Here is a 13,033-nt window from a genome sequence, read left to right on the forward strand (position 1 = left end):
GAGTTTAAACAGTTTAGAAAGAAAAGATAATCCAGCAGCTCTGCTGAAAGGTCTGATTACAGACTCTCCCTTACTAGGGCACTTCACTCTGAGCTCTTATTTCAAACTACAGAATAAGCAGCTGTTCAAAATGACAACTATCTCAAAATCTTTGTAGATACTGCAAAAGAGTTTGGAGTATCTTTTTTTCTTAATTGTTTAGGCACTCATTCCCACACTCAATGACCAAATCACCTTGCCACTTTCAAAATAGGGTTCTTTGTCCCTTTAGGCAGGCAGGTCTGAAAGATGTGCTGGGCAAAACAATTCTAAGTTCTGCACCTTTCTAACCCAGAGTTCACATGCACACACAGTTCAGAAGCCTGTGTCCCAGCAAGGGCTGCAGTGGGCGTGCCTGAGATTTCTGAATATTTCCCGTTTTTATGTTTGGGGGATAGCCACAGGTTGGGACAAACAGTCAATATCCTCAGAGACCTTTCAGATTTGATCCTTGAGCAGAAAGAACACATCTGAGGGAACCTGGCTATAGGCTGGACTGAGTGAAGGATCCATCCAATCAACCATCCATCACACTGAGAGTGACACTGTTTGCAGTTCTCTGAGGATGTGTAGCACAACTTCTGCTCTGTGCTCTGCCTTCTGCAGATTGAAAATTTATTTGTTACGTTGTGCCACTTACTGATGGCAAAATGAAATTAGTACTGTGCTTCTGGAAAAATCACACATAAAGATGGATTAGTCTGTTAATCTTGGAAGTGGAAGGGAGTGCCTTTCTTTAACCAATAAAAAATTGCAGTAAATTGAAATTTTGATTGTCTGTGTATAAAACTAATTCTTGCTTAGGGTGCAAGCAAAAATGAAAAAAAAAAAAGCAACAAGATGACAATTTTTTGAAAATGATCATAAAATTTTTAATTGTGTTGAATTTTATGCACATAACATACTGTATTTGATGCAGTGTAACAGAAATACTGTCTCTCTAGAATTTTTGCCTTTAGTATTTTACTCAATTTCTTCTTCCTTTTAATTGCTGCCTATTACAGCCTTTGAGCATCTGAACAACATTACAGATTATTTTGCTGAATCAACATCCTAGCAAATGTGCTTTATCATCATGAATCGGACAGTGCCTGGTTATTGCACTGAAATTGAATATCAAAAGCTGCAAAAGCATTTTCAAGTTCTCCTTTCTCTTTCCTCACATCTTGAAGTACAGATTGAGGATGGTCTTTGTCCTTTAAAGTCATCATCTATTTTTATCCTGATTTCATGCAATATGTTCTTGATATTGGTGTAAGAACAGGGTGACGGTATGTATGTCCTTGTGTGAAGTCTAATTTTGTTTCTGATGGAAGTTTTGAGACTCTCAATGAAATCCTTTGTTTTCATCTTCAAAATTTACACAATAGCTTTACTATAAACACATATTTCTACTTTCAGTGGAGAATTTTGCTGCTTTTGCGTGTAACTTTTTTTTGTTCAATTAGCTCTATGTGTATTATATAGCATCTGGCATCTTTTTATTTAAAAGTATCATTGCTTAACATGGATTTTCAGGTTTGTCTGCTAGGAGGGTTCAGGTTGGATTAGTTCTTTTTTCCCGCATACCCTTCTATGATCAGACTGTTTTATATTACACTAATCAGAATTTTCATGGCATGGAAATTGTGGGCTTCTGAACTTCATTCTTCTTTTTTTATTCTTTTGTATAAGTATGAACCTGGTAAAACTGCACCAAATTTAATATATCATTGTTTGGATATTGGCTTGGACTTCTATGAAGTTATCCTGTGTTTGAAGTGACTGATTCAAATAATAATTTACTTCATCATGTTCTTTCAGTGGGGACTGTCCATTGGATACTGAAGTTATTTTATTGTAAACATCTAAAATCCATAATACAGGAAACCACATGAATGCTATCAGCAACTTTGCATTCTTGTTTACTAAAGGCACTGTTATTATAAATGAATTTGAAAATGTCTATGGGAATGCATTGCTATGGTAACTGGGATCCACAACAGCAGCTGCTTGCTCTTCATTGCTGTTGCATATATACATTAAAGCTGACAATGCCTCTTCATTCAATTTTAACATGTGTAGCCTGAAAAAAAGACATCAGCATTTCAAAAGCTACACATCTGATGTCAAATGCAACCAATCTGTGAGTTAGGTTTATTTAGTTTTTTGGTTTCAGTCGTAGAGTTGTTGAAAAACAGATAGAACCTTAGCTTTAACATGATTTTGTGCCATGAGAAGTTTCTCTTCCATACTGTTTTGTCATTCAAAACATCAGAAGATTTTCCGGTAATTCAGTTTCCGAAAATGCCTTTGCTATCCATACTTAGTGATTGTTACAGCAATTATAGTCAATAGTTAAGAAGTTTTTGTCCCCTGCCAGGATTTCTCGGAGGAATCTATAACTGTGGCTTCTGTTCCATTTTTTAATGTCCCATACTCTAAGAACTAAAATCCAGTCAGTTGTCTTATTTCAGAGATGTCTTTAGGTCTAAGCTATGCCATCGTGCTGTGCCACTGAGACACTTCCTAAACAGTGTCTTTTGGTCCAGTGGGCAGAGGAAATATGAAATGTGTTCCTCGTGTCAGTAAGAGTAAAATAATCACATTCATCTTCTTAAAAATCTTGTCAGAGAAGTATTTTATGTTATCCCTTCCTTAAAGATGAGGAAAATATAACACAGAGAAATTACAAGTCAGATTGAAATCTCTAGTATTACTTGTAGAAGTAGAGTATTATGTGGCATAGAAAAGGGTTGAAAGAATTAAAATCTGAACTTACTGCTTGTTGTGCTGGTGCTGTTAAAAAAAACAAGCCATAAACTAGGACCGGAAAAGATTCAAAGAGCTGAAGGTTGACCAAAAATACAACTTCCTCCCTAGGAGCCATGAGGTAAACTAGGACTGCTAGGTTTGAGAAAAATATATCATGGAAGGATATGACAAAGTACAAGATGGTGAGTGTGATGGAAAGGCTGGATGTGCCTCAGAAGTTGTTCAGCTTTTCTATCAGCAGAACTATAAGAACCAATTAACCCTGCCCCCCCAAATTAAGCTCATAGGATCCTGTTTCAGAGCAATGAGTGCTGCACTGGGTGACAGAGCTTTGGAACTCCAGGCCAAAAGGCATTGCAGATGGCCAGAGTTTCTGTTGGTTCTAAGAAAGAATTAGAGAGCTCTCAAAAGACAAGCACACTGGGGCTAACCACATACATGGAAACTGACTTTGGACCTGACCTGAACTGAAAAGGATTGTTCATGTGCAGAAAGTCTGCAGAAGTATTAGGCAACAGTACATGCACACCCAATTCCTGCTGCTTCCTAGACATCCATTTTCTGGATACACTTGATGACAGGCTACTGGTCTGCAGGGATATTTGCTTTGGCCCACTAGCTTGTCCCTAAGTGGGACAAACAGCAAACAGCATGGCCTTTCAAAGTATAAAACAACTCTAAGATATTTCGTTTTACTATATTTGGGTTTCACACATGAAACAAATGCAAATATTTGAACACTGTCAGAGGATCAACTGTTTGACAGTAGGTCCATTATTATTCTGTTTATAAAACATTGCATCTTCAAATGCTTCAACTTCAGTGTAAACTGAAGGGCTAAAACACTTGCTTTCATGTCCATTTATTGATACATTTTTTAAAACCTAATTGAAAGTGCTGCCACCAGGGTGAATCTTCTAAAGGATGTAGAAGTTCTCTTAACTGCATTTTGATAACTTCCAGGAGTAGGGAACATAATGTGAAATCATGGAGCTCATTAAAATTAAGTCCTACTGGAAGAAACAAAGAAACAGTTGGTGACTGTGAAAGTACTTACCACAGTCATGAAACACAGAACTTGGCTTAGAAATAGCTGCCACAAAGGACACTACGTTTTTAATAGCTGAGGTTTTTTCTATTCCTTTATCACCATCACTTAAGGTACATTCGTACCACCCCTGCAGCACACACACCACGCCCCTGCCGGCAAAATCTTGCCACATAAACCCAATATAGAAATTGTTGAGAAGATTAAATATTTTAATATGCTTATATTTGTCAATTAATCTTAAAGCTTCACCCAGGAGATAAATAATTACCTAAAGTAAAAGGTGGTACGAAGTATATGCTAGAACCATTTATGACAGCTAATGAAAATAATAGTAATGAGAAATATAAAACTAAATTTTAAACTACAATAATTGAAGTTACATTTTTGTAAGGAGGGTTAAATACAAAGAATGAAAACAGAACATATTACATGGTGATAAATATGCTTAAAAATTAAGATTTGATGTAGAAGAGATAGAACACAGCTAGGAGTTGGTAGATAAATTCAAGCTTTAGCATAGGACGCCAACATAACTGTGTCTTTAAGAAGAGCTTTGGAAAACACTGCAAACTATTGTAAACAATTATAGTCAAGGGACTGCACCATTTTAAGAATATTTGCTTAGGAAAGGAAGATCTGAAATTAGCTTCTAATTAGAAAATGTTGCAGTCAAGACCAGATTTCCAAAGTAAAGGATTAAACTGTGAAAGTGTTACCAAGATTCACTAATGGCTTACATGTCCCTCCTTAACTAAGGCTACTCTTTTTTCCTGTGAGGACTCTTCCCAAGTTGTTTTCTACTGTGTAGGTCATAACTGAAGTCACAGATGTCCCAGCTGTCAGCACTGCTGCAGTGTTCTGCAGGCACCAGTCCTAATTTCTTACAGGTTCAAATGTCGCTGATAAATGAACCGCTCATTTTAAACACAATTATATCTGATAAGTGAGAGCATCAAGGAAGTATGTGTTAAAGCAACAAACAGAAGAGGGTTTTGAAAAGGCATGGAAGACAGAGTCACTGAAAACAGCACTGCTAAAGGGAATGAAGCTTTTCTGTTTAAACACTAAGTGTTGGATAAAGCTTGAATTTCTATGGAACAGAGAAAATCCACGAAAGGTGAAATGAGGCTTTTATGTCTTACATCTTACAGTAGTGGGGAAAACCAAGCTAGTTTTGTTACTCTTATAAGAGAACAAATAGAGAACAACCTTGAGAATAATAAATCACACCAAGATACACAGATTTTAAAAAAATGTAAGGGCTATGCTTTCAAGGAAAAGTCTGACCACATAAGAAATTAGCACACTTCTTCCTCAAAAAATACAATTCAAAAAGAATGTATTTTTTTCTTAACTGTTATAAATGTTACTTAGTGCAGAATCAGCACTATTACTACATAGGAGCTATGAAAAGTTCCACATTGTCTCATGAGATGGATTCATTCAGTCTAGGAAAAAATCTTTTCAAAATGTTTGTCTAATAAAAGAGAAATTTATCTCCAGCAAGGAAATAATTCTCTAGAAAAATTTTGCCTTGGCTTATGCAGGCAGATTTTTCCTTCTTCTTAGTCAAGCAAGCATTGAGGATTCTTAAAAATTCAATGAAACAACGAAGATGTATTGGAAGCAGAATTTTCTTCCAAAGTTGCAGGCTGGTGTACAAGTTTGGAAAATAATTTTTTTGCTGAGAGGTGGAATCCACTGTGTCAGTCAGCACCTACTGCAGCCAGTGCCTGTTGGTTCAGAGTGACACCAGCTCTCATCCCAGAGGCACAGCTCATTCCCATCTACCTGCAAAGTCCCACAGAGCCATTCCACTGCCATCCCAAGGGCTCCTATCGAGTTGATAACAAGCCTAGAAGGGTTGGGGTCTCATGGATAACACTGGGCATACATTCATCAGGGAAATGGACTACATAAATTTCTGACTTCCCCTGCATTCCAAATTAATCTGTGATTCTGTGATCTTTCCAATTCACACTTGAAGAACAAACTGTTGGTCAGTTAAACAATGGATTTAGCTTAATCAAGAGGTAGCTTTCTTAAATTGAATTCTACACAGTATGTAAGGCACCAAACTGTCTGATTTAGTGTCCTTTCTGATCTAGGAAACTATGAAGCTCATGAAAACCCAACTTTATATGTTACAATAGTAGATACACTGGAAGTAGAAAAATGTATTTGCTATACGTAGTCATCTGCTTCACAGTCTTCTGAGACTCTGCTGAGAAATAAATAACAAATTGCTGTCAAGTGGTGTAACTTGAAAGCCAGTTCTAGCTAGTTTTTGCCACAGCCAACAGTTTCACATATGGAAAAACATATAGTGCTTACCCAGCATTGCAGATGGACATGGTAACAAGGCCTACGTGTTTTCAGACCTCATAATAAGGATGACTAAAATAAAGAGATCATGGTTACTCATGTCTCAGGCTTTCCTGAAAGGTGCTTATGTCCACACAAGTAGGTTTAGGTAGATTACAACCACAGCAAATTCAGCTCAAAGGTTGGTACCTACTGGCTACTCTGTGTTAGATCACAAGGTGCTTTGGGTCTTCAGACTGAGGTGGTTTATCCAGGGAAGTTGCAGATGAATTACAAAGCAGTCTGATTTTGTGTCTGAAGTTTGATTTCAAGATCACAATGTGAAATTACACCATTTCTAGCATACACTCATGAAAATGAATAGATCTGCACTTTGTAATTTTCAGTCCAAAGAAACTTACTTTCAGGGATCTGAGGTCATAGGATTGAGCAGCAGTAATAAAGAGTGCTATTTTATTAAAATGGCATGTCTTTCAAGTTCACAAATCATCCACATTTCAGAGCAAGTTTTGCAGCAGTCCTTATCATATCACTCATACATCTCATATGAGGGAAAGAAGAAAAAAGGGAAACGGCCTCACCAAGGAAAAACATCAAGAGTTTCATTCTCTGATCTGAAAATTCCTACAGAGACAAGGTCAGTTAAATTACATACTTTCTGTACTTTACTCCAGCTGACAATCTGCTGGTTATAATGCAGGAACACAAGGGCTCAAATAGATTTTTCTACCGTGGTGTGCCATCTGGCACAGAGCAGCCTCACAAATGCTGCTTCCCTGCTCTGCTTCTGCAGATCCTGTGATGGCATGATCGTAAGCCCTGTCAGTTTTCAGCAGCAAAGTCAGCTTAATGCAATCTATCTGTAGGTATCAAAGTCACTCATGCCAGATGCAAATGTTTCATTGCCCAAACTTAAAGATGTAATTTTATTTCCATGCGGAAGAAAATCTCCAACATTGGAAGTATATTTGAAAGTGCAGGAGGATTAAAACAGAAAAGGGATTATATCTGGGACTGGTTGGTATATTGCTGCTTAACAGAATAATGCATTAGGCTGCAGATGAGTTATTTCACTGCTATGGTGCCAAATTGTGTTCTTGTTTTCCTCTGATACAAGAGAGTTGAGGATCTGCTTTTAATAAGTGAAGCAGTAGCACAATGAACCCTCATGCAGTCGCTGCCTAAGTGTTCCCAAGCAGCACTGTCAGTACCTCTCACTACTGAGGCAAGAAAGCGTGTCCTTGTAACTTGGATTTCTGAGCATTCGGAATGATGCTCCAATGTGTGGTAGTGCTGGGATGCTGCACAGATGGTGACTGGCATAAAATTACTCTTTCATTTGTGATTCACCTCAGAATCCAACCTTGTATCTTCAGCAGGGACAAGACAGAAAACCATCTCAGTGCAACAGCAATTCTTCTTTCAATTAAATTTTTTAAGTATCTGTCTAAATGCTGCTGGTGGCACATGAAAATCTTTCTTCCTAGACATTAATGCTACAAGGAAAAAAACATTGCAGAGTTTATAGTAAAAGCATCATGTAAGAAGGCATGCTAATCAGGGTCTGCTGTTCTGAAAAGCACCTTTTATTACACAGATTCCATCATAGCTTTTGCCCACACCTATTAATGTATGGCACTGACTGTGTATGGTGTTTATTTCATCTTTCTCAGTACATTATTCAGTATTCAAGTGAACAGAAGGCACTCCTTCAACCCATTTATGATACAATATTGTTCAGTGGAGTTAATATACATCTCACACAGGTACACAAAGAAATTGTGTATGCTCACATTTGACAACCATAATTTTGTACTCCTACATGCAAGGTTCCAGCTTTCTGATTTGCAGTTTTAGAAATGCCATTCTCCCATGGAAACCTCTGTACACTGTGGAAGTAACTTAAAAATGGAGGCTTCTGAATTACACTCCATAGTTAAGTGTTTAGAGAACAAAGACACCTTAGATTACTGCAAATGGGACTGAAGCAGAGGGCAATTGGAAGAAAAGTCTTCTGTACAGCTCTTGGCAGCATTTCTTCAATAGCATATCCACATTAAGGGTTGGGCCTGGTGGCATCAAAATATGAAGCCCCTCTATAGCTGGATGTGTTACTTTAGAAAAACGTTTAATTATTTGGCAATTCTTCAACTGCATTTCTGAACACTTGAAATGTAACTACTCAGGAATCCCAAAATCATTTGCAAACAGAAATAAATTATATCTCACAACAAGACATAAATGATAGCTACCCTATGGAAAATACATTATGAAGTTAGGAAAGGAATTCAGATGTCTCAGCTCTCTCATATCTGGACTTTAGAAGAAGTTGGCTTCATTATTTCTACATTTATTATTAACAATTTTCACCCTGAGTTTGTCCTACCAAAAAGATCAAATTTTGAAAAAGAAATGCCGTAGCTCCCAAAACAGCCGTGCTGGGTCCAAAGAAAAAACAAAACCACTCAGTTATTGGGAAGTGGCTCCCTGACACCTCTGTGCTTTTGAGTCAGTTTTTCTCTTGATTTACAGGATCCATATTTTGGCTGATGCTGCCTGCTTCCAATTCCATCTCAACCCTTATCTCCATATTGAGGGCTCAGAGTTTTTTCTTGGTTCTACATATTAGTTGAATTTGCCTGTCCTTCCTGTATGAGTTTTCTTACAAGATATTGTGACTGTCCCATAAAAAATGGTTTCTGCTTCTTCATGAAAGAGAGATGGGACCAATTCTCACTTTCTTTGTAGATGTTCTGCCATGAGCTGTAGCAGTTGTCCAATGTCTCAAGAAAAGCAAGATGAAAAAAAAAAGTGGTTATTTGTTGTGAAGAGTAGTTTAATTCTAGAAGTCCTTTTACATTTTTCCTTCAAAATTGTTTAATCACTGCCTGGGTTTTGTTGTTCTTTTTTGTTTGGTTGGGGTTTTGTAAGAGAATCTCATCATGTGAAAAGGAGTAGGAGGAAAAAATCCTATTTATAAAGCCCTAAGTTTTTACTGTTATTTAAGAAATAAATATCTTTTTCTCCACTAAATCACACTGTATTGCCTTCTATTTGCTTTGCAATGGAAGCTCAGAGAGCAACTTTTGCTTACAGATATGAATGCTGGAAACAAAATCCATTATTTACAGTACTTTTGAAAATGTTATCTCACTTACAGAAAGATGTTTGGACTATTTAAAGTAATTTTACTGCTTCCTTAGGATAAAGAACATACTCTATTTAACCATAGTAGGTGGTTATTTAAAAAAAATAAAGGTGGCCTGAAGTGGCTAAATTCAGATGTAAAAATATCAAATGGGATTTATTTTTATAATGAATTCAGATAGAATGACAGAACACAAGTAACAAGTAGTGATTGTTTGTTTTCATGGCATTATCACCTCTATGAACTGCAAAGAAATGTGTCTGGTTTAGATTTAGATTGCACAGAAAGAAAAAGCCAAGCTGAAAACAACAATAATTTATGGCCAAGTGGATGGCAAATCAAGCTAACTCTAGGTTTAGTTCCTGAGTAAAAGTTCTGTTTAAAATACATTGTTTATCTAGCTAGCTATTCTTATGGTTCCTTCCCTTCCACTGCAAATGAGTGATAAATTTGAGGATTGTCTCAGGGGGCTCTTGCAATATCAAAAATGGTACTATTTTCCTTTACAAAATTTTAATTTTAGTATGAATTCTAAAATTGTTAAGGAAGGATGTAAAAATTTGCCAATTCCCATTTGGTACCCAAATATCCCTCTATTTGTCTACCATGACTGCAATTCAGTTTAAAATCACATCTTAGTCTACCTTTTAAAATGCTGTATATCTATTGAAATATTACATGAAATTTACATTATACACTTTCTTAAAAAAAAAAAAAAACAATATAGTAAGAGGTATTTCTCAGCACACAATATTTCATTTTGAGGATATGCTGAATGATGTTTTAGTAACTTTAAACAATATATTAAAACATTTTTGCTAACTTTTTTTTTTTCCTGAGAAGTCTAGCTTTATGTGAGATGGGAATTATTAAATTCCATGGAATAGTTTTCTATGGGGTATTCAGGAGGAGATTTTGAAATGTGAATTTTAATTGGGAAAATGCAACCCATTGTATTATCAGAATATCAACATACTGTTTTCGTCTACTATTTTAATAAAAAATATGCATTGTTATAAAACATTATGATAGCCACATTCCAAATGTTGTTATTAATAATAGTGTATTTTAAATTCATAATTCCTAGATAAAGGAACAACAACCAAAGTCAGATAATGGTATTTTCACTTTTAGTTCTTTTAAAACCCCTAAAATTAAATCAATATGCAAGATGTGAATGGAACTCAGGGAATTGCTTTCAGAGGCAATAAGTGACCATTTGCTCACCCATGTTGAAATGGATCTTTCAACAAAAGGCCATATTCAAAACCAGGGAACAGATAAACATAATAGCCAATGTTTTGCTGGCAGAGTCTTCCAGAGTCACAAAGAGAACCTTTAAGCCTGCACAGGAATGTGGCAAACATGTTTTATGATGTAATATATTCCATTTAATACCCCAAAAGTACCCTGGAGTTTTCTTTTCCATGGGGAATATTGTGAAATGTATTAAGAACTATATTGAAAGACTATTTGTCTATACATTTAGAAGGTGGGAAGAAGATCTAAGCAACAAGAGGAATGCTCAATCTTTATGACTGTTCTGCCTTCACATCCAGTAAAAGGTTGGTCAGTAAGTTCCAATTTCTCTTCTTTTCCAAGATCAGTTCTGTTGATTCCTCTTTGAAGTGACAGAATATGTGGATGCACAAATGTTCTGGGGTTTACTGCTACCAAAACAAATAGGGACTGCTGTGAGACATTGATCTAATAATCCCTTACTTATGGTTCTTTCTATTTTAGAGATTCTTGTTTCTGGTGGGTGATGCCCTACCCTGAAGCTTTCTGCACACCTGCAGGGCTGTGCTCAGCAGGTAGAGCTGAGCCAGGTTTAGACTGTCAGACACAATGGAGAGAACATTAATGAAAGAGTTCCAGCTGTGCTCCAGAGAGGCCATGCCAAGCACCAACAGTATGTAAATCTAACTCCAACACCCTTTTTCCTTGCTAGAGCTGCTGTATAAGGAACAACTGTTTCTCCTGACCTGTAATGGGGAGGCAGAATACTGGCAAGAGAAAGGACAAGGTGGATAAAGGACACTGAACAGCAAAGCTGAGAAGCAGGAAAGCCAGAAAGTGTTGGCTCAGCTTAAAAAACTTCCTACCACTTTCTGTCTGGTGTACTTAGCTGATTCATCCTAAAATTGTTTTCTTGTACTTCCAAGGATGTTGAGCAGAGATGCTGTTTCTTCCTAAACAGTGTCTAACTTGTGAGAGACAAGAACATCCACAGCAGTCTCAGTGTCCTGGGAGTGCATTGTTTAATCAGTTGAGCATTTATCAGAGAACACTTGTCAGAAAACAGGTGTGATTTGATGACACACAAATCTAGCCTGTTCAAAGCCTTTAGTGCCTTGGGATGGTGAGCCCCTGTAGTTCCTCTCCCTCCCAGGGCCAGAGAACTGCTGCAAGGTTTAATATGGGGTGTGGATGGAAAAAACAGCCTCAAACAGGGAATAAGTATCTGTTTGCCCTCTGATAGCCACAAACACAGCCTTGAGTTAATTTGTTGCACATGTCAGATGATGTACTTTTACTGGAAGGGCATAGAAAATAGTTACTTTCTTCCAAATACTAGAACACACTTTGTCTGTAAGTCATACAAGAATTCAGTAGACATCCTAACAGACTACATGAATTATCTAAAATACATTGTGTATGCATATCAGAAGATAGGAAAAAAAAATCCTCACATGGCTCAGAAATAGAACAGATTACACAGAACAAAATTCATAAAGTTTTTCTAGCAAAGCAGAAAATCTCACGAAAATTAATGGTCCCCAAGGATTTTTAGTATTTCAGTCTCCTGTGTCTTCCATAACAGATTGGTGGAAGATGTTCATGTAAAGCCTAAGAAAGTGAAACTTAAGGAAGAAAAGCAGCAGTTCTAATGTTATTCCATATCCAAACTGACAGAGGAATGAAAACGCTCGAGTCACTCTAAGATGCTTTGAGTATGATGTATGCTTTGAGTTTATGTATGATTTTTGAATTTCATCCCCACATTATATTTTTTTTTGTGTCTATAACTCAAAATGCTAACATTACCAAATGCAGTACTTTTTTTGCTTCCTCTCACTTACACCTGCAAATTAAATACTCAGAAAAACAAAAAAACACAGTGAGACACTGAGCAGCTTGGAGCCCAATCTAAGCTTTGGACCCAATCAACTTTGGACAAGATGACCTTTGAAGTCTCTTCAAATCTGAATTATTCTTTCATTCTTATTTTTTGGTGCTAAATTAATCAGAAATTCAAGAGCATAATTGCACAGGATTCACAATAGATCATTGTTTACAATTCATGAGCCTCTACTCACAAAAAGCCTGGCATTCATAAATAGTAAGAACAGCCACTTTGACCAACAGGCTGGTGTCAAAACAAAGGAATGCCTGAATGGTCTTTGGTCAGCAGATGAAACTGATCACCAGAGGAGAGCAGAATTCATAAGAAAGGATTTTTTTCATGATTCATCTTAGGATTCTTCCATAGCTTATCTTTGAGAGCAGAAGAAAGAGAAATAAAAATGACTGCTGCAGCAAGAAAAAAAAAATGCCAGCTTTTGAGGAAATTATATGAAGGGAAGGGAGAGATAAGTGAGTCTGGATTCCTTCTATATCTTGGTCTGGGTACAAAAAAATGCTCCAGAGCAGTTAGCACACAAAAAGCATGGGAGTACACAGACTGTCCAAATGTTCTGCAGGTATCTGACAGT

This window comes from Zosterops lateralis (assembly GCF_965231275.1).
Source record: "Zosterops lateralis genome assembly, chromosome: 10".
Taxonomy (NCBI): Eukaryota; Metazoa; Chordata; class Aves; order Passeriformes; family Zosteropidae; genus Zosterops; species Zosterops lateralis.